Below are 23,328 nucleotides of genomic sequence, written 5' to 3'. Positions count from 1 at the left end.
TGTGTGTGTGGCAGCTTTTCTTTGGCCTCCCCCATTGGGGTGCGCTCTATTGAACAGACTGCCCAAAGTACGCATATGGACTGTACTGAGCGAGTACTCAGCATATGGAGCTTGAATGTTAGATCATTGGTCAAGCACCATCAGTCCCTCCGGGACATGATAGATAAGGACTCTCCTGACATCATTTTTCTCACCGAGACTTGGCTACAGGACGCCGACACTGCCATAATAAATCTGGCGTTTCCCTCCACCTATACGGTGTTTACTTTGAATCGCACGTCTAGGGGAGGTGGCATAGCCATGGCGACTAAATCCTGCTTTCCGGTGGACTGGAAAGCTCTTGATCTGCCGATGTGCGAGAGCGCTTCTTTTAAGGTTACTGTCAGTCATCAATTCACTCTTAGTGGCTTGCTTATTTATCGCCCACCAGGGAATGACACTGCCTTCAAGGCCGCCCTAGCTGATATGGTTAGCTTGCTTGCTCCTAGGTGCGCTAATTTTAACATCGTAGGTGATCTCAATATACATCTTGATCAGACGTCATCTGTACCCATCAGCTCCTTATTAGCGGACCTTGAAGCCATGCAATTGAACCAACTAGTTACCTCCCCTACCCACATAGGAGGTCACATACTTGATCCCTTCTTTACCACCTTGGTTCGGGCTAGGACATCTGACCCGATGGTGGTAGGATGGACTGACCATCTGTTGGTTAAAGTGTCATGCCCCTTAGATGACCCACAATTTAAACCTGTGGATAGACTGATCCTTAAAAGAAACTGGCGTAAACTCAAACTGGAGGAGTTTGTTAAGATACTGGAGGCGCAGCCCTTGGGCACTCTGCTGAATGTGGGACAGGGATACGAGCAGTTCTGTAGCTGGGTCCTTACTGCCCTCGATTCTCTTATACCTATGCGCTGGTCGAAATGCCACGCCAAAACGCGCAGCCCATGGTATAATGAGGCCCTTGCCGAGCTTAAGAGAACATGCCGGCAAGCTGAGAGGGCATGGAGGAAATCCTTTGACTCCACGTTAAAATAGTTGTATTTTGCCCAGCTTAAAACCTACCACAGAGCTATCTGCCAAACCCGGGCCGTTTTCCAACAGCCCTAACCCATCCAAACTAATCTTTAAGGTGCTCAAAGATTTGATGGGGAAACGGGCAACCTCGCTGGAAATCTGCACGGACTCTCACTGCGAAAGTTTGGCATCCTTTTTCGTGGAGAAGGTGCAGGCAATCCATCGAGGATTTGTACCATCTGTACTCGGGGATGAACCTAGTGACGTGAAGATCTCGGTTTCCGAAACTCTGTCCTTCCTGCCTATCATGTCTGTTGAGGTTTTTGACACTCTGAGCCTCAAAATTAAGTCTGGTTCTCCCTTAGACCCGCCCCTCTGCCGCGAGCCCATACTGGACTTGATTAACCTTTCGCTCAGCGAGGGTGTGGTTCCTTCCTTATGGAAGCAAGCAGTGGTTAGCCCCATTTTGAAGAAACCCAACCTTGACCCTCTGCTTCCTGAGAACTATCGGCCCATCTCTCTCCTGCCTTGGACCGCCAAGGTTACTGAGGCACACGTGAACTCCATTCTGTCTGCCCACCTCTCTCGTAATAATATTCTTGACGAGAGTCAGAATGGTTTTCGCGCACAACACAACACTGAAACTGCTCTGCTCTTTATGACCGAGCACTTGCGTTCAGTGCTGGATGCGGGTCAGACAGCGGCGCTCCTCTTGTTAGACCTGAGCGCCGCGTTTGACACGGTTTCTCATGACATTCTGATGCGGCGCCTAGAGGAAGTGGGCATTGAGGGGAAGGCTCTTCAATGGTTCCGCTCTTTCCTTTCGGACCGGTTTTTCAAAGTGGCCATTCCACCTGGTCAGTCCTCTTTCCATCCCTTGGGACTGGGAGTCCCTCAGGGCTCTGCGTTGAGCCCCACTTTGTTCAACCTGTATGTGAAGCCGCTGGCTGCTGTCGTCAGACAATGGGGCTTAACCATGACATCGTATGCCGACGACACGCAGCTGGCGGTGACACTCAGTGGGGACCCTGAGGTGACGGCACCCAGATTCCGTGCAGGACTAATAGCTGTGGCAAACTGGATGTGTAGTAATTGCTTACAGCTAAATGCCAAGAAAACCGAGGTCCTGATTCTCGGGAAGCAGGCGGAACTTAGGGGAGATCAGTGGTGGCCTCCTGAGTTGGGGGTGTCTCACGTCCCAGCGGCCGAAGTTAAGAACTTGGGGGTCTGGCTGGATCCTAACCTTTCTTTTACCAGCCACACAAAGAAGATTGCAGCTACCTGTTATGGTATTCTGCGAGGACTGAGACCAGTCCTCAAATTCTTCGACCCTCCTACTCGGCAACTGGTGGTCCAGGCCTCCATTCTCTCTCGGCTGGACTACGGGAGTGCACTGCTGCTTGGAGTAAATCAGGCTGAGGCTACTAGGCTACAGAGGGTGCAGAATGCCGCTGCACAGGCCATTGTTGGCCTCCCGAGACGTTGCTCTGTCTCTGCAGTTCTGACATCCCTTCACTGGCTGCCAGTCAGACAGAGAATCAAATTCAAGGCTCTCTGTCTGACATTTAAGATCCTGAAACTCTCTTCGCCTCCTGCCCTTGTGGGCCTTGTTTCTTTCTATGTCCCCACGCGGTCTCTCCGGTCGGAATCTCTCCTTTTAGCGATTAAGCCTAGATTCAGACTGAGTAGGATGGGAGGTCGCTCCTTTTGTGTTTTGGCGGCTGGATTGTGGAACGCCCTCCCTGTCCATATTCGTGCCCTGGATAGCCTGACTCTTTTTAGGCGCGCTATAAAAACCCACCTGTTTGCCTCCGCTGACTGATTCCCTCCCTTCTCAGCATTTGATCTGTTGTGTTGTGGTACTGGATCAGGCGCCAGGACGCCCCTTTGCTGGGGCAGCTGTGCGCCTAATAAAAGTTATTAACATAACATAACATAACACTTCATCCTTCCAAGTTGCCTCCCGGACGCAATACAATAAAAACCTCTAGAGCGCGACCTGTCCTGGCTGCCTCATGGCGCTTTTTTCAGATTTTCTGTTTTGCCTTTCCACACTCCCTCCCAACTTCAGTGTTGCCAAGCTCCTGTCCCACCAACAATAAAAACATAATTGGCATAGCCAATAGCTCTCGCCTTTGGGACCCTATAAGTGTTTAGCCATGCAACATTGAATTTGCACCAAGGATATTGTGCTGGATAACTAAATACTTATAAGGTCCCAAAGGCGATACCTATTGGCTATGCCAATGCTTGTTCTTCATTATATAATATTCCTATCGGAGTGTTCTCCCAAGTGTTCTATTATGCTCTGTGAGATGTAGCATTGGCATTGAGAGATTTGGTGCAGGTGGGGGGACGGCCACGTCACTTCCTGGATGACTGAGAGTGGAACTTGGCCCAGCCGGTCCTCAATTTGCATGTACATCATAGGGTTCATCACTGAAGGTCATCTTGCAGAGGTCATCACAGGAAGCCTCAGGCGACAGTGCCATAACAAATGGCCTGAGCCTTCCTTTGTATGATAACAGCTTATCCTGGATTTAAGGTCCCATCTGTTGCACTTTTAACCTAAATACCTTTCACTGTTTCAAAGTCACCACAAGGTGAAAAGACGAGCCTACATAAAAACTCACCATAAACAAATTAACGTAAGGATCTATTATTGAAATGTGTATTACACAATGTTTGCTACGGCAGTTTTGGTCATATTCTTGGCGATTTAAATAACAGGCTTTGGCTATTGCTGAAGCTCAATTCAAAGGCACTAACATTAAAAGGATGAAAGTCTGAGCCAGTCCTGTTGAGATTCAAACCTGCGACCTTGAGGTTGTCCACAGATCTCAGCAGCGATCGCTTGACACGCTGAGCTATACTGCAGACACAAATAGACTGCATTGATTGGAAGGCAATCAGTCTGTTCTTGGGCTGCATTGCCCACGCATATCTGGAATGACGTTTGATAACTCAGAAGGAATGGGCTGCGGTGATTAACCAAAATTAGAGTTGCCTACAACAACTTCCAGTTTTGCCCCAGGAAGAGACCATCGCTTAGAGCCAGACATGAATAACAGTAGGAAAGACAAGCGATGTGTGTGTGTGGGGGGAGGGTAAGGGAAGGCATCATGGCAGTGAAGATAGATGGACATTTGAAAACAGATTTTTCAGGTTTAAAAGCAGCCAGAGCTCAGTGCGGGACTAGAGTAACCAACTTGCATGGGTGCAAATTCAGGACAGTGAGTGTAAAAATTCAGGACAGAGGGTCAAAATTCAGGACAGGAGGTCAAAATTCAGTACAAAACTTTGGGACAAAAGGTAAATTTTACAGATATGTCAGAGGAGGTTGGGCAGTAGTATAAAAGTAAGTAAATAGACAACCACTTAAGGACAAGTCAAAATAGGTTTACAGTAGGTTGAGACAATCGTGCACTTCACGGTTTTTCAGTATGCCCACAACTTGCTACCTTAGATCATTCAAAACTCGCATTTGGCTCCAGCAGGTATTAGTCACCAGACAATGGCGAACCACACCTGAATATAAGTGAGGCCACTTTTATTGTTGATTGAAAACTACTGGATATACAAGAAACTTTGCAGTGCCAGCCCCCAGTAACAAACCCCCCTACCCACATTCCAGCCTCCCAACGAGACACCTGATGCCCGGTCTGGTCAGTCCGGGCTTGCTACCACCCTCAAAGGGTTCCCCTCATCTTCACATAGACCGTCTCTCATGTGTATGTAATTTCTTTTATAGTGTTAATCATCCCAAGTATGTAGGGCAGTGTTTTGGAGTGCGTTGCACCACACACACACACACACATTAAACAGAGACATTGACTCATATAAACGTTAAAGTCAATGTTCAGGAAATGTTACTTAAAATAATGGGTGCTACAAGGTGTAATCATTCTTTTATCTATCATTCGGTCTTTCACCATTCATTCTTTCCTTCCATATGTGTGCCAATCTATATCCAAACATATTCAAACATTTGCAAACCTATCCATCATGTATCCTTCCATCCATCATTTCACTCATCCATCCTTCCATCCACCCTTTCACTCATCCATCCATTAGTCATCCATCCACCCTTTCACCCCACCCATCCGTACACTCATCCATCCACTCTTCTTGTTTTGCCCACACACACATAGGGTTTATAGGGTATTTCCCCTATCCTGGTTGCACCGTGTTATATGCATAGCGAACATATATAATGCATAAAGAGCAAGGCGCACATTTCCTGGCATATCACAAACCCTACCTCTCAGATCACTCTTCTCCAATCCATCTATTCATTCATCCATCCAGTCATGTACCCTTTCACCCATCCAGCCATCCTTAACTTACTCAACCATACACCCTGTCACTTATCCTTCTACCCATTCACCCTTTCAATCATTCATCCTCCCTTTTTCTCTCCATCCCCCTTTCACTTATCCATCCATCCTTCCACCCACCCACCCATCTCCTCATCCATTCATGAATCCATCCATTGACCCTATTACTAATCCATCCTTTCACTCATCCATCCTTCCATTCTCTCATTTATCCACCGTTCACTTATTCACTCATCTATCCATCCTTTTGTACATCTACCCCCCTTTCACTCACTCATCAACCCTTACATTCCCCCTTTCACTCATCCATCCATTCTCCCTTTTCACTTATCAATTCATCAGTCCATCCATCCTTTCACTCATCCATCCACCCACTCACTCGCCCATCATCTACCCTTTCACTCATCCATCCATCATTTCACTTACCCATCAAAACTTTTACCCATCCATCTACTCTTCCACCCATACATATATTTATTTACATTTTCTCTCATCCATCCTCCACTCACTCACTCATCCATCCATCCTTTCATTATCTATCCATTCACCCTTTCATTCATCCTTTCACTAATCCATCCAGCTAATCACACATTCCTTCACTTATTTACTCACCCACATTTTCACATTATGAGGTGAACATTTGTCTGCAGAGTTGCAGACAGAAGGGGCCCATCAAGAACTTCACCTCACTGTAGTTCCTAAAGCAAGTGGTGGAGTTGGGTGGGGGACGGTTCACTATGCCCCTGCACATAGGCAATCTGAAAACATAGTAGTCATGGGTCATGCATGATGCACAGTGCCAGGACGTGAGGCGACTGTGACATGGTGTTGTTTCCAGGGCTTGTAAGTGGGGCAAAGAACTGGGGTGTCTCCTCTAAGGGGGTGCTCGATGTAATTAACCCCTTGGTCGCTGCGGTAATTCCGCCGCTGTGCTGGGGGGGATAGGGGCCACACGGCGCTGCCATGCTCGTGACGGAACGACTCCGTCACGAGCCACGGGCGCGCTGTGCTTGTGACAGAGTGGTACCGTCACGGCCCCGCCCGCTCAATAGAACGTCTGCGCAGGTGCAGAATCATGGCAGCGTGGGCAAGGCGGCGTGTCGTGACTGAACCACTCCATCACCAGCACAGCACGTCCGTGGCTGGTGACGGAATGGTTCCGTCACCAGCACACAAGGTGTTAAGCGTGTGGCTTAAAACACCTAGGCTAAAGTCTGTGCTTAGCATAGTGTTCCGCCCTACTGGTATTATGTTGTTTCTGCCATTGCATCCATCCAGATATATAATACATCAAGTATCATTACACCAACAACAAGCCAGGACTATTGGCTTTGTCAATGGTTGTTAGTTGCTTGAAATAAAAAAGCAGCAACCATGGTTTTGTTGAATATAATATTAAAATGCGTCAGTTCTAAAATGATGAGACAGTGAAAGAACTATAACCCTTTCTTTTTTACTTGTTTCACAGGCTTCTTTATATATAGTTTATTCTCACGCTGAAGCATGGGTGTTTTACTTTTTATCCATCTAACAGAATGCCCTGCTGTACGCTGAGGCAGGAGGAGGCCACCACAGCCTTTAACTGTCCAGAATGCCCCATTGTCATTTTGTATGTGGCAATCAGCCGGCATACAGAATGGCAATGGGCGGTGTGGGGGTGTTCTTGAACACAGAGGAGTGTGAGGGGGCCACATTAGGGGGCTGAGGATTCTCACAGGGGAGCAGTGCTGCACCCTGTAATGGCCATAATTACGGACAAAAGGCATCCGTAAAAGGAATCCTCACCGACAACGGATGTGAGGTCCAAATTACGGATGGTCTGTGAAATTTACGGACGGTTGGTCACCGTATGCGGGACAGCTGGGCTTCAAGCTCACGGCAGGCAGACAGCAGACCCGTCTGTCTGGGATGCAGGCCCGCATCCTGCAGAGCACACTGACAGGGCAGTGGGCCTTTCATTGGGCACCGTGGGCTGGTCTCTTCTCTGCGGGCCAGGGCAGGAAGCAAGGCTCCATTATGGAGAAGAGGGGCTGGAGTGCTTCCTCGTGTCTGCAGTCTGGCTGGGGAGGCCCTGCAGGGCATATTTCACCCAAACACAGGCTCTCTTTACAAACACATAAAAAAACTGCGACCTGTAAGGATCTGAATGAGACATGCACCCCTGGTGGGAGCCGAAACTGGTGCCAGACTCTAGGAGTGTAAGGAATGCCACATTTTATTGCTTAGTGAATTGTTTGGCAGAATGCGAATCCTAAAGATCGATTTTTAAATAACTAAACTTGATAACCCAATAAACACACAAAATAAAAGCAGTAGGAAAACATCACAAGATATATTATTTTAGTTACTGTATTCTTCTCACCTTCAACAGTACAATGTATGTAAATTGGGAACTGAAATTAAATGATCAGAAAGCAAGTCTGAGTTCAGTTTGCAAAATGAATATTCCCGAACCAATTAAAGTGGCATCGAATAGGTAACCGCGCAAGTAGTGACTAATGCTTTGAATCAGAACTGCACCAAAGCTTGGCTGCATCCTTATAGAATGCTGCACTTCTGTGTTCTCCAACCAGACACATGCAGGAGGCTTGAGGGGCTGAGAGGCAGGAGACTTTGAAAGGACCTCCAGAAACCAGTGAAAACCAGTGCGGGTGCCGAGGCAGCAAGGGGGGGAGAAAGGAGGGGGCCTGCGCCACACGCTGAAAGTTAAAAGCAGCAGCGGGAGGGGAGAGAGGAGGGGGCCTTTCCCTTGCAGGAGCAAGAAGGAACCATCTGTTAGTAATTAACAGATGGTTTGAAAGCTCGCTCCCGCAAGGGAATTGCCAAACGTGCATGCGTTGCCATTCAAAGCAATGCAACGCGTGCACCATTTTGCCTGCAAAGCTGTGCGATTCCTAAAGGTCTTTATCCTATGCAGCGCATGCGCGCTGCGTAGGCGAGACCTAAAAAGTGTTGTGACATAGTCATAGCATGATTTATTTACTTTTATTTTCAATCATCCTGCAAAGCAGTCGTAATACTGTACAAGATGGCTAGAAAATATTGTCAAAACAATAAACGTGTTAGGCCGGACCTATTGGGTTTGCCAATGCTTTTTTCTCCTTATTTTACGGATGCCCGTGGTACCTTTGCTATGCCTCTGAGGTTCCTCGGAGGTTTTCATAAGAATGTGAGAAATGCTTTTTTTAATGTGTTATTTCTGCCACATCACTGACGAGGTTTTCAAATGTCCGTGACAAAGTGTGCTGCATTCATTAAGCATAATATTCAGTGTGTGATGCTTTAGACTTCAAACAGCCCCCCACTGTCTCTTTTATGTTGTTCACATTCCAAAGACAGTTTAACTGCGTTTGTGTTTGTAATAGGTTTTGAAGCACAGTGGGGTTCATGGGACTAGAGAGTCAGGGCACAGTGTGATGCAACAGACAATTCACACTTCCCTAAACTTTAGATGGTGTGACATCGAATTACACATGGCAGTGGCTTAGACAGAGACGTTTGTGTCCCCACAGTGCATCTCGCTAATACATAGACGAACATGACGTTTTGCATGACAGCCTTCCAGTTTAAGTTCTGTCTGATAAAGGGGACGTTTAGTATTGCAGAATGAGAGACTCTTCTGGTAAGCAGCTTAATGAAAGAGACACTGAGCCTTAAGCTTGATGTGCTCACTTACTGATAGGAAGTGAAGAGAAGCCGAGACTGTACGGATGTGGGTGTTTACGTCAACTTATGTTAGCCGAATGCCAATTGTAATTGAGCACCGTCTCAAGCCTGAGGGTTTAAGACTTCTGAGGCTGAAATAGGCTGAACAGAGGTAGTTGAGCCATGCTTGAACATACACATGTACAATTGCGACTTTGAGAGGAAAGAAAGACAGACGCTGAGAACACTTTACAGTGTGCTACTGAAAGAAGCAGCTTTTAGCTGCAACCATTATCTGAGTTCGGACTGGACTGTTCCCATGAGGCACAGGGTCAGAGCTGATTTGCATATAGCCAGTGTCTAACCCAGGGTGGTGTGGAGTGCAAACAAACGATGGATTTAGGCCCAGATCCTTGTACTGGGGTGAATGTATGACATTGTTCTACATTCTGTCCATCAACTGTGTTTTTTGCAATTTTCACCCCGAGTGGGCTGGGTATGCTCAGACGTGAGTCCCAGGCTCTCCACACCACTGGAGTCCAGCTATCCAGGCTGACGAAGGCTGATAGCCAGAAACCGGTCCTTGGATGCTTGATTCCCGTCTGGGAAAGACATGGCTTGGTAGTTCGGACTGGACTGTTCCCATGTGGCACAGGGTCAGAGCTGATTTGCATATAGCCAGTGTCTAACCCAGGGTGGTATGGAGTGCAAAAAAACGATGGATTTAGGCCCAGATCCTTCTACTGGGGTGAATGTATGACATTGTTCTACATTCTGTCCATCAACTGTGTTTTTTACCATTATCTGTGTGAGCATGAAGCATGAGTCCACGAAGCCTTTTGATTTTAGAAAAATGTTGAATATTTAATACACTTGCTTACAGTGGCCTAAATCCATCCATGTTCTTCCTTTGGACACATTATTCCTATGTAACATAGCATAGGAAGTGTGGTCTTTCTTTCACTGAGCTTCTAATGATTAGAACAAATTAGGTCTGGGGCTAAGCCAAGGAAAAACCTTTTCCAGTGAACTCCGAAACTTTTGGGGCATATTTAAGAGAACTGACGCAACGCTGGGTTGCGGCAGCTTTGTGTTTTCAGAAAAACTTGTGCTGCTATGCGTCACTTCCTTGCGACATAGATGCACTGTATTTATTGTACGGTGCACCATGTCTCAAGTACCAAAGATATCTCAAAAGTTCTGTCGCATCGGGGAAAAGAATGACAAAAAGTGTCATAACGCAACTGCTCCCTATGTGAGGCGAAGCTGATTTGCGTGTCGTAAAGCACCTTTATGTGTCGCAAATCAGCTTTGCGTCACACAGGAGTGCGTTGCGGGGTGGAAGGATTTAAAAAAATATGCATTTGAATCCATAGCGCTTCTGAACACCGGAATAACAGAGAAAAAACACCCTTCCCAGCCATGATGACCAGGCAGCAGCCCAGGGGAAGAGGAAGACCAATGTCCATGAGGAGAAGAACCAAATATTAATAGCTGAGGTGACAAAGAATGACCATCTTATCTTTGTCACTTCCAAATTGTCATTAGGGAAGAAGGAAGCCATTTGGCAATCCTTAATGGATAAAATCAACAGCGTAGGCCAAACAAAAAGGACAGTGTTGGAGGGCAAGAAGAGGTGGTATGACTATAAGTGCAAGACCAAAGAGAAGCTGGCCAGGAACCTTAAGACAGCCATGCATACTGAAGGAGGACCTGATTTCCAGGAGGAGCTTGACCTACTGGAGGAGTAGTTGGCGTCACTCATCCCAACAGAGTTGGTGCAGGAGTTCCCGGGCAGGACAGTGCTGCAGTTGATGACCAGGTAGAACTACAGGATAAATAAAAACAAGGGACCATAATACATGGTTCAAACTGCCATGCAGAGCAGTGCAGCAAGAGTGTTTGCTGCACTGTGCTGTGCTGCGCTCTGTGTAGGTGAAAGTGCAGGAATGTCTCACATATTAACTCCTCCATCACTTTACTGCAATTTTATTGCCCAGTCACATTTATTTCTGTCCAGCCTTGCCAAGTTTCTCTTGTCTATGTGTGATGTGTTGCCCCAGTCCAGGATGTCTTCTGATTCATGGGACTTGCAGCATAATCTACATGATTGACCAGGACTAAAAGTCCCACAATACATAGGGCAGAATCTGGCCTGAAGCAGCACATCATGCATAGACCTTGGAAAGTTTACAAATATGTCAGAACCAATGCAGGCCCCTTTGCACCATGGAGTAAGTGTGCTTGTCTTGGAGCTAGGCAGGGAAAAGTGTAATGCAATGTATTGTAAAGTAATGTGTTTTGCCAGAGGTTTGACGTCTCATCTGAGGGATTATCCAGATCCTGAGTATGGCTTTGGCACACTGGGGCTTATCCACAAAGGCGTTCTAGGGTGGCTAGAGTACTCTTATATGCCTTTGTGTATTGACCTCCAAAACATCTGAATTGGAAATATTCAAGCAATATTCATATAGAATGAGTACAAATAAAAAGGACTGTGCCTTCTCTCCACTCTTACCAATAGGGAGTTGAATGTTTCAGGCCGATTTACAAAGGCAGGTAAGATGTTTGTAACAGTACTCCTTTGGTACTACTTCCTGTGCTCATAACTTCTTTTGAGAATTGACTCTAAAGTGCAAATGCCCTGGCAAAAGACAAGAATTCCACTTTCATTAAAACAGAGGCCCTGGTATTAGACCAACACCATAATGGCAGAAAACATCAGGACCTAAAGGCTGTCAGCGGGTAAAACCACTCTTGTCTCTGGAGATGAGTATCCAGACATTGGCAACAGGTTATTTATTTATTTATTTAATGCATTTTTATGTAGCGCAGACTTCACCTAAAGGTGTTAGAGCGCTTAGCAATAGGACCAAGTATGCTAGATGAGGAGAATATTACATATTTACACGTTACAGAAACAAACGAGAAACAAGAAAAAGTAAAATAAAACAATAGACAGTTAGAACCAGACTAACATTGAAACAGAGAGCAGAGCACCAGCCAACTGATGTTAGAACTCGGGGGTTTGTTTTTAGAGGTCAGAGTTGACAAGCAGCAAGGGCCTTGGCTTTCAGGGTGTCCCATCATGGAGGTCAATTCACAAAAATACCACTTTACAAATGCTAACACATTCACACACTCTTGCGCACATAAAAACACTCTCACCGCAAGCTTAATTAAAAGATACATTTAACAGCATTTTTTTACTTACCTTAGTGTCCAGATAGGGTCATATTCCAGCTAATGTACTCCATTTTTCATTACACTAATAGTGGAGAATATAACTCAAAATTGACAGATACCAGGCAAGTGGCACTCCAACCAGCTTCCATTAGAAAGAGACGCCCCTGTGTTCCAGGCACTGATTTGCCACCCCTGAGGCCAGGGGTCGCAAAAGCAGTGACAGAGTAGCAAGGGGCAAGCCAGGGGTTGCAGGTGCGACTCCAAAATGACGTCCATGTGCCCCATTGTCATAGCAGGGCTATTATCAAGGAGGGAGGATTAGCCATTAAGAAGCCTGTAAGCACAATGAAGTGTGTGCACAACTGTATAAACCATTCACGTTGTCACTTAATGTTAGTGGGAGTAGACCATTCAATTAGTTGGCCCTACTCACCATCACATTTTTTAACTTTGTCCTTGATGATCTTTGATTAAATTAATTTTTTGATACATACAAGGCAATTTTAAGTCACCACTTCACACTATTCACGTAATTTTTCACATAGCCCTCCCACCCTCACAAGACCAGCTCCGCAGTAATTCTGGCGTCGCAGCACACCGGGGTGACATTCGGTCACACCCGGTGGGGCCCGATGATGAAGCAAGTCACCGACCAGGTCGGTGAGTGAGGGCTTTCCTAACAAACTAAATGGGCTTTGTTGGTTCCTTGTGCTCTGTGCTTTTTTCCACCTCAAACAGAACAGGAACACTCTTTTGTTGTTGATGTCAACTGTATAAACAGTCAGTGGCGTCACTAGGGGGGGTGGGGGGTGCGGACCGCACCGGCTGACACCCTCACATGGGCTGACACCATCTGGTTACGCTTCGTAACACAGCTCTGCTCGAAGGTGAGGGCGAGTGTGTCTTCTGTGTCTATTTAAACATATCCTCTCAGTGTCGCACGCACAAATGCAAAGCACATTTCATGAGTTATTTCAGTCACTTTGTGAAGAGCAAGAACTGTGAGGGGGAAACCATGGATGGTGGAGAAGGCGCTGAGGTAAGGGTTAAAGGAGCAGCACCCGGGGGAGGGGGGGTGCAGGCGGGGGAGGGGGTGCAGGCGGAGGGGGAGGGATGGTGCAGGCAGAGAGGGAGATGGTGCAGGCAGAGGGTGAGATGGTGCAGGGGGAGGTGACAGACGGTGCAGGCAGAGGGTGAGATGGTGCAGGCAGAGGGAGAGATGGTGCAGGCAGAGGGTAAGATGGTGCAGGCAGAGGTTGAGATGGTGCAGGCAGAAGGTGAGCTGGTGCAGGCAGAGGTTGAGATGGTGCAGGCAGAGGGGAGATGGTGCAGGCAGAGGGTGAGATGGTGCAGGCAGAGGGTGAGACGGTGCAGGGAGATGGTGCAGGCAGAGGGTGAGACGGTGCAGGAAGAGGGTGAGATGGTGCAGGCAGAGGGAGAGATGGTGCAGGCAGAGGGTGAGATGGTGCAGGTGGAGGGGAGATGGTGCAGGCAGAGGGGATAGATGGTGTAGGCGGAGGGAAGATGGTGCAGGCAGAGGGGAGATGGTGCAGGCAGAGGGGAGATGGTGCAGGCAGGGGAGAGATGGTGGAGGCAGAGGAGAGATGGAGCAGGCAGAGGGAGAGATGGTGCAGGCGGAGGGGAAATGGTACAGGCAGAGGGAGAGATGGTGCAGGCAGAGGGAGAGATGGTGCAGGCGGAGGGGAGGGAGAGATGGTGCAGGCAGAGGGAGAGATGGTGCAGGTGGAGGGGAGATGGCACAGGCAGAGGGAGAGATGGTGCAGGCAGAGGGGAGATAGTGCAGGCAGAGGGGAGATGGTGCAGGCAGAGGGTGAGATGGTGCAGGCTAAGGGAGAGATGGTGCAGGCAGGGGATATGATGGTGCAGGCAGAGGGGAGATGGTGCAGGCGTAGGGGAGATGGTGCAGGAGGAGGGGAGATGGTGCAGGCAGAGGGGACATGGTGCAGGCAGAGGGTGAGTGGTCCATCCGGTAAGTTGTGAGGGGGTGACACCATGAGTTACCCGCACCGGGTGACACCAGCCCTAGTGACGCCACTGTAAGTAAGTGCAGGCTCTTTGAGTAGGATCAGAATAAGAGCCAGATGTACAGTAACTAGCACTAAACCATATTGAACGCAGCTGTCCTGATTCGCTGGATGACTTTTTTACAGATGTTGTCTGCCGTGTAAGAGACCATCCTACCTCCTGTTTTGCTTAAATGGATTTTGAGGGTGGGGGTGAATGTAAGTGATGCACAGGAGAGGTCCATGATTGTTTGTTGGAAGCACAGATGGTGTGTGAGCTAGGTGGGCCCCCAGTAGTGTAGTGCCTTGTAGGTGTGGCTGAGCATATTGAACTGACAGTGCACCTGAATGGGGAGCCATTGTAAATTAAGGAGGGGAGGCGTGATGTGTGTGCCTCAAGGTTGGCTGAGTAAAAGTCTGGGACTGCAGTGTTTGATAATTTGCCACCTGCGTAGCAGTTGTGCAGAGATTCCGTGGTAGAAGGCATTGGTGTATGCCAGTCTACATGTGCTGAGGGCCTTGGTGATGTTCTCACAGGTTTCAGAAGGGCGGCATAAGAAGAAAAGTCTGGCTATGCAAACTATGTTTAAGCAGGTGGAGGTGAAACAGGGATTTGTGAAGTCTCAGGGTGGGGTAGGTGTCCAGGATAAGGGGCAGGTTTCTGGAATGGTTGGATGGTGAGGAGTTTGGGTCTAGCAGTGTGGGCAACAGGGTATGTACATTGTATTGTAATTGTATTTATATATAACTTACTACCCCTGGTGAGGCATTGAAGTGCTTTTTCGGTGAGTAGCAAGCTACTACGGAACCCATAAAGGATTAGTGGTGAATTAGTATTGTGAAAATATAAAAGTAATTTGAGTGGTGGATATATTAGTCGGTTATTTGGATTGAGAAGGATAGTGGAGGGCTAGATAAAGGAAAAAGGTTTGTATTTATATAGTGCTTGCTACCCCTAATGGGGTGTTGAAGCACTTTTCGGCGAGTAGCATGCTACTTTGGAACCCATAAGGATTAGTGGTGAATTAGTATAGTGAAAATATGAAAGTAAATTGAGTGGTCGATATGTTAGTCAGAATATTTGGAATGAGAAGGATAGTGGAAAGCTAGAGAAGGGAAAACAAGGTTTGCATTTATATAGTGCTCGCTACTCCTAATAGGGAGTTTAAGTGTTTTTATCAGTGAGTAGCATGCTACTCTGAAACCCATACAGTTTGAGTGGTGAATTAGTAGAGTGAAATATAAAAGTCATTTGAGTGGTGGATATGTTAGTCAGTTATTGGGATTGAGAAGGATAGCAAAGTGGTAGAAGAGGTAAAAAGGTTTGCATTTATATAGCACTAGCTACCCCTTATAGGTGGTTGAAAGGTTTTTTCGGTGAGTAGCACGCTACTCTGGAACCCATAAAGGATTAGTGGTGAATTAGTATAGTAAAATATGAAATACATTTGAGTGGTGGACATATTAGTCTATTATTTAGATTGAAAAGAATAGTGGAGGGATAGAAGGGAAGTATTTAGAATTTTCTTTTTTTGTGTTTGTTTTGGAACTCAGAGCAGTAGGAGGAGACTTGAGATGAGTAAAAGGGAGATGAAGGGTTAGAAGTCAGAGGGAGGGTTTATAAGGCTTGTTTGGGGGATTGACTCTTGCTTTCAAGTGTTGTTGTACTTTATGGAACAAATCTGTTTATTGAGTTATTTGGTAGGAAACAAGACATTCGCACACTGCCAATCGCCTACAACCACATGGGCCGGCAGCCGAAATGAGTGCATTGAGTGTGTACATAATCTACTCATTAATGCCGACATCCCAGAGGCTGGCAACACAAAAGAATCAAAGCTATCAAGGAGGAACGGCATGTGTGTACCAAGGACAATGTCCTTCCAAGAATGAGAGCCCACATGAAAAGGGGAACAACATATAGAAGCACTAACCCCACCCTCCAACCCACCCCCTAAAGGATAAAGGAAAAGAAAAAACAAAGGGGGACCCGTACCAAGATGTCAAAAGCTGCATAGTGACCCCAATAACCCATCACGTTAACTCCCAACCCCTCCCGCACACCCGATATGGCCCTCTCATTCCGTAGTTGGGAGTATTAAACATAGCACTTGTAGGAGTTTGGGGCAAGTGACCTCACGAAGATCTTTCGATAACAATGCTATAAAAGGAGCCCAAAGTTCGGCGTATTTCTCGCCCTTCTAGTTTTGGATCAGCGAGAGTCGCTCCATGGCCAGGGCATCCAAAGCCTGTGGAGTCAAACCGAGTGGTCTGGGATCGTAGCAGTACCCCAGTGCACTAGGATCACCTGCCGCGCTGCAAGGAGAGCTAACGCCATGTGCCTGCCTCGTAGTGAGTGCAGTGGAAAGGTGAGGAGGTTTGAGAGTCCTAGCAGGGTGTAAGCCTGGAATCGAGGTATCTCGGTGTCGAATACCTCATCAATGTAATTTATTACCGGCTCCCAGAATCGCTCTAGCCTCAAGCAGTGCCACAAAAAATGTGCAAGGGAGCCTGACAAGCCGCAACCTCGCCAGCACTCTTCAGTGTGATTCTTGTCCCATTGATGTATCCTAGCCAGGGTAAGATACCAATAAGATGCAACCATGTATGCTGATTCAGTCCCTGCCGTGTTGTAGGCTGTGTGATGCTCTCTGTAGTGGATTTTATCCCATTCCTTATCCGTGAGGGCCCGACCAAGTTCCACTTCCCACCGGAGTTTGCCACGAGAGCGATTTCCTATCTGGCCCTGAGTAAGGAGAACATATAATTCTGTTATGAAATGCTTCTCATCAGTTTTTTTGCTATCCATTTCTCGAAAGAGGTAAGCCACCGAGAAACATGTGGTAGGTAGGCCTTCGAGGTAGCCCAGTGTCGGAGTTGCCAATAAAATTAATCAGAGCGAGGAATGTCCAGGTCATGGCGAATTCGATCAAATGGAATAATGGTGTTTGATCAAATAAATGGCCCACGCACTTCCAACCAGCTTCCCATCATCTCAGGGCAACCGCAGTCCTATTACCCGGGGGGGGGGAAACCGAGTTGTCCATCATAGGAGTCAACGGGGAGGGAAAATTAGTGAGGCCTTTCGATAGTGCTACCCCGGCCCACACTCTCATGGTAACTGCCGTGACCGGGGAAGAGTAAAGCCCCCAAGAGCGTGAGTGGCGGGGGAGCCAGATTTCATGCCAGACATTCGCACCAGCTACTACCTGGTCTATGAAGGTCCAGTGCGTCTCCGACAGTGGGCGGTTCATTTCCAAAACCAATAACAAAGATGTGTGGCCTGTAGATATCTTTGAACAAGTGGGAGCTTGACCCCGCCATCCTCTTAGGTCGCGACAATTGTGCCACTGAAAGACGAGCCTTCTTGTTGCCCCAAATAAATGTATTCAAAGCAAGCTGTAATGTTCTCAAGGCTTTAGGTGGCGGAGTCAATGGGAGGGTCTGGAAAAGGTAAAGTATGCATGGCAAAATCAACGTCTTGACCACTGCGATGCGCCCAAACAATGAAAGAGTGTATTTGGCCCATTCGCCTAGTGCCTTCCGTGTTGGCACCAGCAGAGTTGTGTAGTTCAACTCGAGCGTGCATGGGAGTGAGGGCGTCAGAAGGATGCCCAGATAGGGCACGGGGTCACTGGACCAGTGCAGGGAAGAGGCTGTTGAAGGGCCTCAACCTGTACAAGAGTTAAAGACAAATTAAGGACCTGGGACTTGCCAAGGTTTACCTTGAACCAGAAAGTCGGCTGAAGGACTCGAGCTCTTCAACCAGCTTGGGAAGGGAGGTGAGAGGGACAGGATGACAACATCAGCATAGAGGCTTATTTTGTGAATGTCGTTTCCAAACTTTAGTCCCTGGATGCCCGAGTGATCACGGATTTTCTGCGCAAAGGGTTCCATGTAGAGTGCAACTAAAAGGGGTGAGGATGGCACCCTTGTCATGAACCCCGGGTAATCTCAAAGGGGGATGAGGAGACCCTATTGACTCTGACAAATGCCCGTGGGGCGCGATAGATGCATTGTACCCACTAGATGAAACGGGGCCCGAATTCAAAGCTCTGCAGGACGGCAAAGAGGTATTCCCAGCATACTCTATCAAACGCCTTCTCGGCGTCAACAGAGAAGAGCACAGCGCCCACATGGGAGCCGTGAACACTGTTGATGAGGTGAAGCAGACGCTTGGTATTGTCACCTCCCTGATACGTGGGAATGAATCCTGCCTGATCAGAATCAATAAGACCAGCCGTTAAGGAATTCAGCCGAGATGCCAGTATTTCTGTACAGAGTTTTACATCGATATTAAGCAGCAAAATCGGGTGGTATGTACCACAGAGGCCTGGGCCCTTATTAGGCTTAAGGATGACAGATATCGCCCCCTCGCACATAGATCCTGTAAGCGCCCCACTGTCTTGGAAGGAATTGAACAGACGGGTGAGGAGGGTGGCCAACTCATGACAGGATGTTTTATAAAACAGGGCTGGGTTGCTGTCTGGTCCGGGTGATTTATCCAGCTTAAGCTAGGAGATAGCTGATATTACCTCGGATGGGGCTCTCCAGAGGATCTACCTCTGCCTGCAGGAGACGAGTGAAGTTGCTAGAGTCGAGGTAGTCCCGAGCGTCAGGGGACGTTCAGAGCATCTAGACTATATAGGGAGTGGTAAAAGCATCGGAACGCCTCAATTCTGGGACTCAAGGTAGATCTCTTCGCCTGTGGGCCACTTAAGAGAGGGGATATTCCCTGCCACTGCCCTGGCACGTAATTTCTGCGCTAGCATCTTCCCGCATCTGTCACTGCCCAGGTAGAACTTGTGTCAGAGGCGGAGTAAAGCATACTCCATCCTATCGAGGTCTAGGCGTTTGAGGAGCGTCCCGTTCTTCTCCATCGCCCGCCATACCCGTGGGCCTCCTGTGCGTTTATGTATCGCTTCCAGCGCTTCCACTTCACGTTCTAGATCCGAACGGCCTTCCTTATGTCTCCGGACCTCGGCAGTGGAAATAGCCATGAATTGCCCCCGTATTACCACTTTAAGGGTTTCCCAGACAGTGGCCAGGGATGTTGCACCGGTATCATTGAGGTGAAGGTAGTTCAATATCTTGGTACGTACCTCCTTTACAATGTCTGGGGAGTGTAAAAGACCTACCGCATTCACCACCAAGCAGGAGCATGGCTATCCCCATCCGGGCGCAAGGAAAGAGAGATATGTGCATGGTTAGAGAGGAACCTTATAGCTATTGAGGCATCTTGCACTCATGGGAGAAGCGCGTTGGAGACCAGGAACATGTCCAGGCGGGTATATGATTTGTGTGCTGCAGAGTGGTAGGTATATTTGCGCGTATCTGCATGCTTAAGGCGCCAAACATCGTGGAGGCCGCTCTCGGCTAGCCCTTGGTGTCCCTCTGCAGAGAGGGCTCCTACCTGAGTGTAGCACTGCCCAGAACGGTCCCGGTCATTATCTATGACTACATTTAGGTCCCCTCTCACTATCAGTGTAGAGTCCGGAGACGCCAGACCCTCCGTCACATGCCTGTGAAGAAAAGCCTTTTGGTGCGCAGTGGGAGCATATATATTCAGTAGAGTGAGGACAGTGGACCCCCACTGCATTCTAAGGGCAAGAACCCTACCCCTGGACTCGTAGAAGGTAGACAACACCTTGCCATGAAATTTAGCCCCATTAAGGATGGCCACCCCATTCTTTTTCGCCACCCCTGGAGACCAATACTGATGTGGGAAGCGCGCGGGGAGTGCCTTTAGCTAGCAAATGGGTCTCCTGAAGCATACAGATAGCCCCTTCAGATTGTTCGAGGAGGGAGAGGATCGCAGCACATTTCGTGGGATGGTTCAGGCCTCGAACATTTAGGCTCATAAGTTTCAGGTCTGTAGGCATAGCCAGTAGAGGTTAGCATTGGAGGAGTATTCTGGGGCAAGTGGAGCGCAGGGCGAATGGCGGGTGGGAGAGTGCGTGGGCCATCGAAGGGGAGTCATAAGCACAGTGCCTGATACCGGAAACCCAAAACATAAACCCCAACAAGCATGCAACAAAACAGATACCCAAATAGTGCAGTCCCAAAAGAGAACAAGAGCCATTAGTCCATCTGTAGTGAGAAAACAAAACAACCCACAAACATTTAGACCAAAAAAAGAACAACAGACATAAGTCTGTCTGGTATAAAAGGCCAAAGGGGAACACGGCCCTGGCGGAATATACCGCAACACAGAGTACGTGCAGAGTCACTGGTTGCAGAGGGGTCTGCTGAATCAGGAGAGGTTGTCATCCCCTGTGCCCCTCCGGCCTCACTCTATTAACTCCATTCCGTCGATCCAGGCTGGAGTGCTCAAGGAGATCACGGACGGTCGTGAGGCTGAGAGAGGGAAGGAATCACCGCCTCACGTTTCTTCGCCATCTCCTCCAGGTCTGGTTTCACAGAAGTCGATGGCTTACCAACCGTTTGCCATTAAGGGTGTCGTCATGCGGCCTGGTCTTTGGTGCCATCTTTCGGCAGTATGGAATCCCCTTGTCGCGAAGGAAGGAAGTGACCACCAGAAATTCTCTCCGTTTAACGAGAGTAGACGCCTCAAGGTCCTGGAGAGGGCCGGGAAGTGCCCGTGGAACTGGATCAGTTGGACTGCGCGAGCTTTACGCAATATCTGTTCTTTGATCTGGAAGTCGTGTACATGTTTGAGTACATCGGGCGGGGGGCTTTCCCACCTCTGGGTAGGCCCATATGCTGTACCCGATTGATCTGGATTTCTTGTGGGCCATCGTCTCTCAGCACCTGTCAAAAGAGAGATAGGACATACTCCTGAAGGTTATCTCCTTCAGACCACCAGGGCACTGCACGGATACGAATGTTGTTCCCCCGGGGGCAGTTCTCCAAATCTTCTGCGTGAGCCTGGAGATCCAGATTTGGATCCCTCAGCCGGAGGACTTCCTGCTGCAGCTGGTGCAGATCTTCCTCACGAGTCAGCTCATGCTCTTCCAGGACGGCCACGCTCTCACTCACTACATCCACATCACAATGGACATTCTTGAGATCCTCAGAGAGCTGACCCTTTAGGCCGAAGATTTCCTCTTTGATGGCGGAGAACAGCTCCATCATGAAGGCTTTCGTGGCCGGGCCGTCCACGCCTTCCACCGCATCTAGGTGCTTTTGGTCTCTGGGTGGCCCCCGTGACATCAGGGCCACCGGACTGTTTCATCAGCATGTCTTTGAGGGACTTCTCTCTTTTCGCTCGGGCCACAGCCATCTGGCTGCGTTGCGGCTGATAAGGTGGCAAGTCTGTGGCCAGAGTCACAGCAGCTCTGGCATCCCGGCTGGGCCAGAGACATAAAGAGATTGCATTGTGGAATGCAGCCGGCATACATTCAGGCTCATTCCCTCACTGTGACCCACCTCCGGTCAGGCTAGGTATCCCTGTGGGTCATCGATGACCCAGCTCTCACCGTGTTCTGTAGTACATATGAAGTCCTGCGTCAGTTCGGGCTTTAGCCGGGAGGGGTAACCTGTGAGCATACCAAAAGATGTCCACTATTCAGGCTGCACGAGGCCCAGCTCCAGGCCATGCCACACTGGTCCCGGTACCGGCGACTTTCCTTCAATTTGTGTGCCTTAGTAGATGGTCAGCGTGGGACTCACCTAGCGGCAGTGATGCCCATGGGGGCCAAAGCTGTGTCAGGCTGTGCAGCTCTTCGGGTCGGCCAAAGCAACCCAGGCAGCTCCAAATGGGGTAGGCAAAAGACGATCCTACATAGGGAACGCACGCAGTCTTTCAGATTCTCTCCCAGGTCGGCAGCGGGGAGGGAGGAGGGGGATTACTGCAGGGCTATCTCCTTCAGGTAGCGCCAGGCCCCTGCAATGATTGCTGATGTGGCACTCAGGCGAGGTTAAGCAGGATTGGTCCAGGTATAAAGGTCACACTCACCCGGGGTCTAAAGAGCCTGAATGACGCTCCGCAGATAGTGCACAGCGTCAGCCTATTCACCGGGATGGGCGGGGTACCAGGGTAATTGTATGTTTAAGCTTCGTGGTGAGGAGGCCCCGGGCCCCAGGCTGCACAATCTTCAGCTCACCGGCCTGTCAGGCAGGGAAAAGGACAAAATGGTGGGCGAACAGCCAGCACCTCTCAGAGGGGTCACTGCGTGCCCACGTCGTGTTGTGTGTCTTCCTTCTCACCAGTCAGGACGGGTCGCTGGTACGAGTATACCCTCGAGCCCCGTGGCTGGACCCCAAGAGCTTTAAGAGGGGCAGCCCGAGCTGCGTCCGGCCGGCAGGACAGAGAAGCCACAAGATGGCGGATGACACTCAGGCTTCCGGCCTGTTGGTTACTGTGCTGCCATGCCGTAGGGGCTGCTCAAGCGGGCACCGGTTCTGTGATGGGCACCGAACCTCTCTCACTCCTTTCTGTGCCGGGGCTCCTGCGCCCTGACCCCGAGGCGCTGCCGCTGACACCGTCCCACACGCTCCGGCGCAGTCAGAGCAGGGTCATCAGGAGCAATGAAATAGCAGCCGGAACCCTCCACTCATTCATCGGAGGGAGCACTAGCCGATTCCAGTCCATGTTCGGCTATTGGAGGACCAGGGAATGGGGTGAATATAATGCTAAGAAATGGCAGGGCCGGTGGGACGCAATTTCACGTCCTTCCGGGCTGCCATCTTGGCCACGCTCCCCCCTGTTGTTGTACTTTAAATTAGTTTTATTTATTTTTAAGATATATATTTCTAGATCAATAGTGAAGTGCTTCTAGATAAATAGTTATGATAAAAAGATTTACTTATTTATGCAGTCACTTATATACATGTTAAAAACATAGAATAATGTAACTATCAGTATTATAAACATTTGTTAAGCAAAAATAATGAATATGTAAATAATGTTTTTAAACATAAGTATTCTACACATTTATACAAAGCAATACACATATATAGGTAAATATCTATAGTAGAAATAAATGCTACTTATAGAGAGATATGCTGAATATATCTATCTGTTTGCGTATGGTGGGTTGGTGGGGAAGAGGCAATTGAGTAGTGTTCTGAACATAAGATGGTTATCCGTGGATCTTGTATTGGGGGATAAAGAGTTACATAGTTTGGCTGCTTGATCAGAGAATGATGTGCCA

The sequence above is a fragment of the Lissotriton helveticus genome, chromosome 3_1 (assembly GCF_964261635.1).
Source record: "Lissotriton helveticus chromosome 3_1, aLisHel1.1, whole genome shotgun sequence".
NCBI classification, from domain to species: domain Eukaryota; kingdom Metazoa; phylum Chordata; class Amphibia; order Caudata; family Salamandridae; genus Lissotriton; species Lissotriton helveticus.
The sequence above is the reverse complement of the archived record's forward strand: the minus strand, read 5'-3'. Positions refer to the sequence as shown.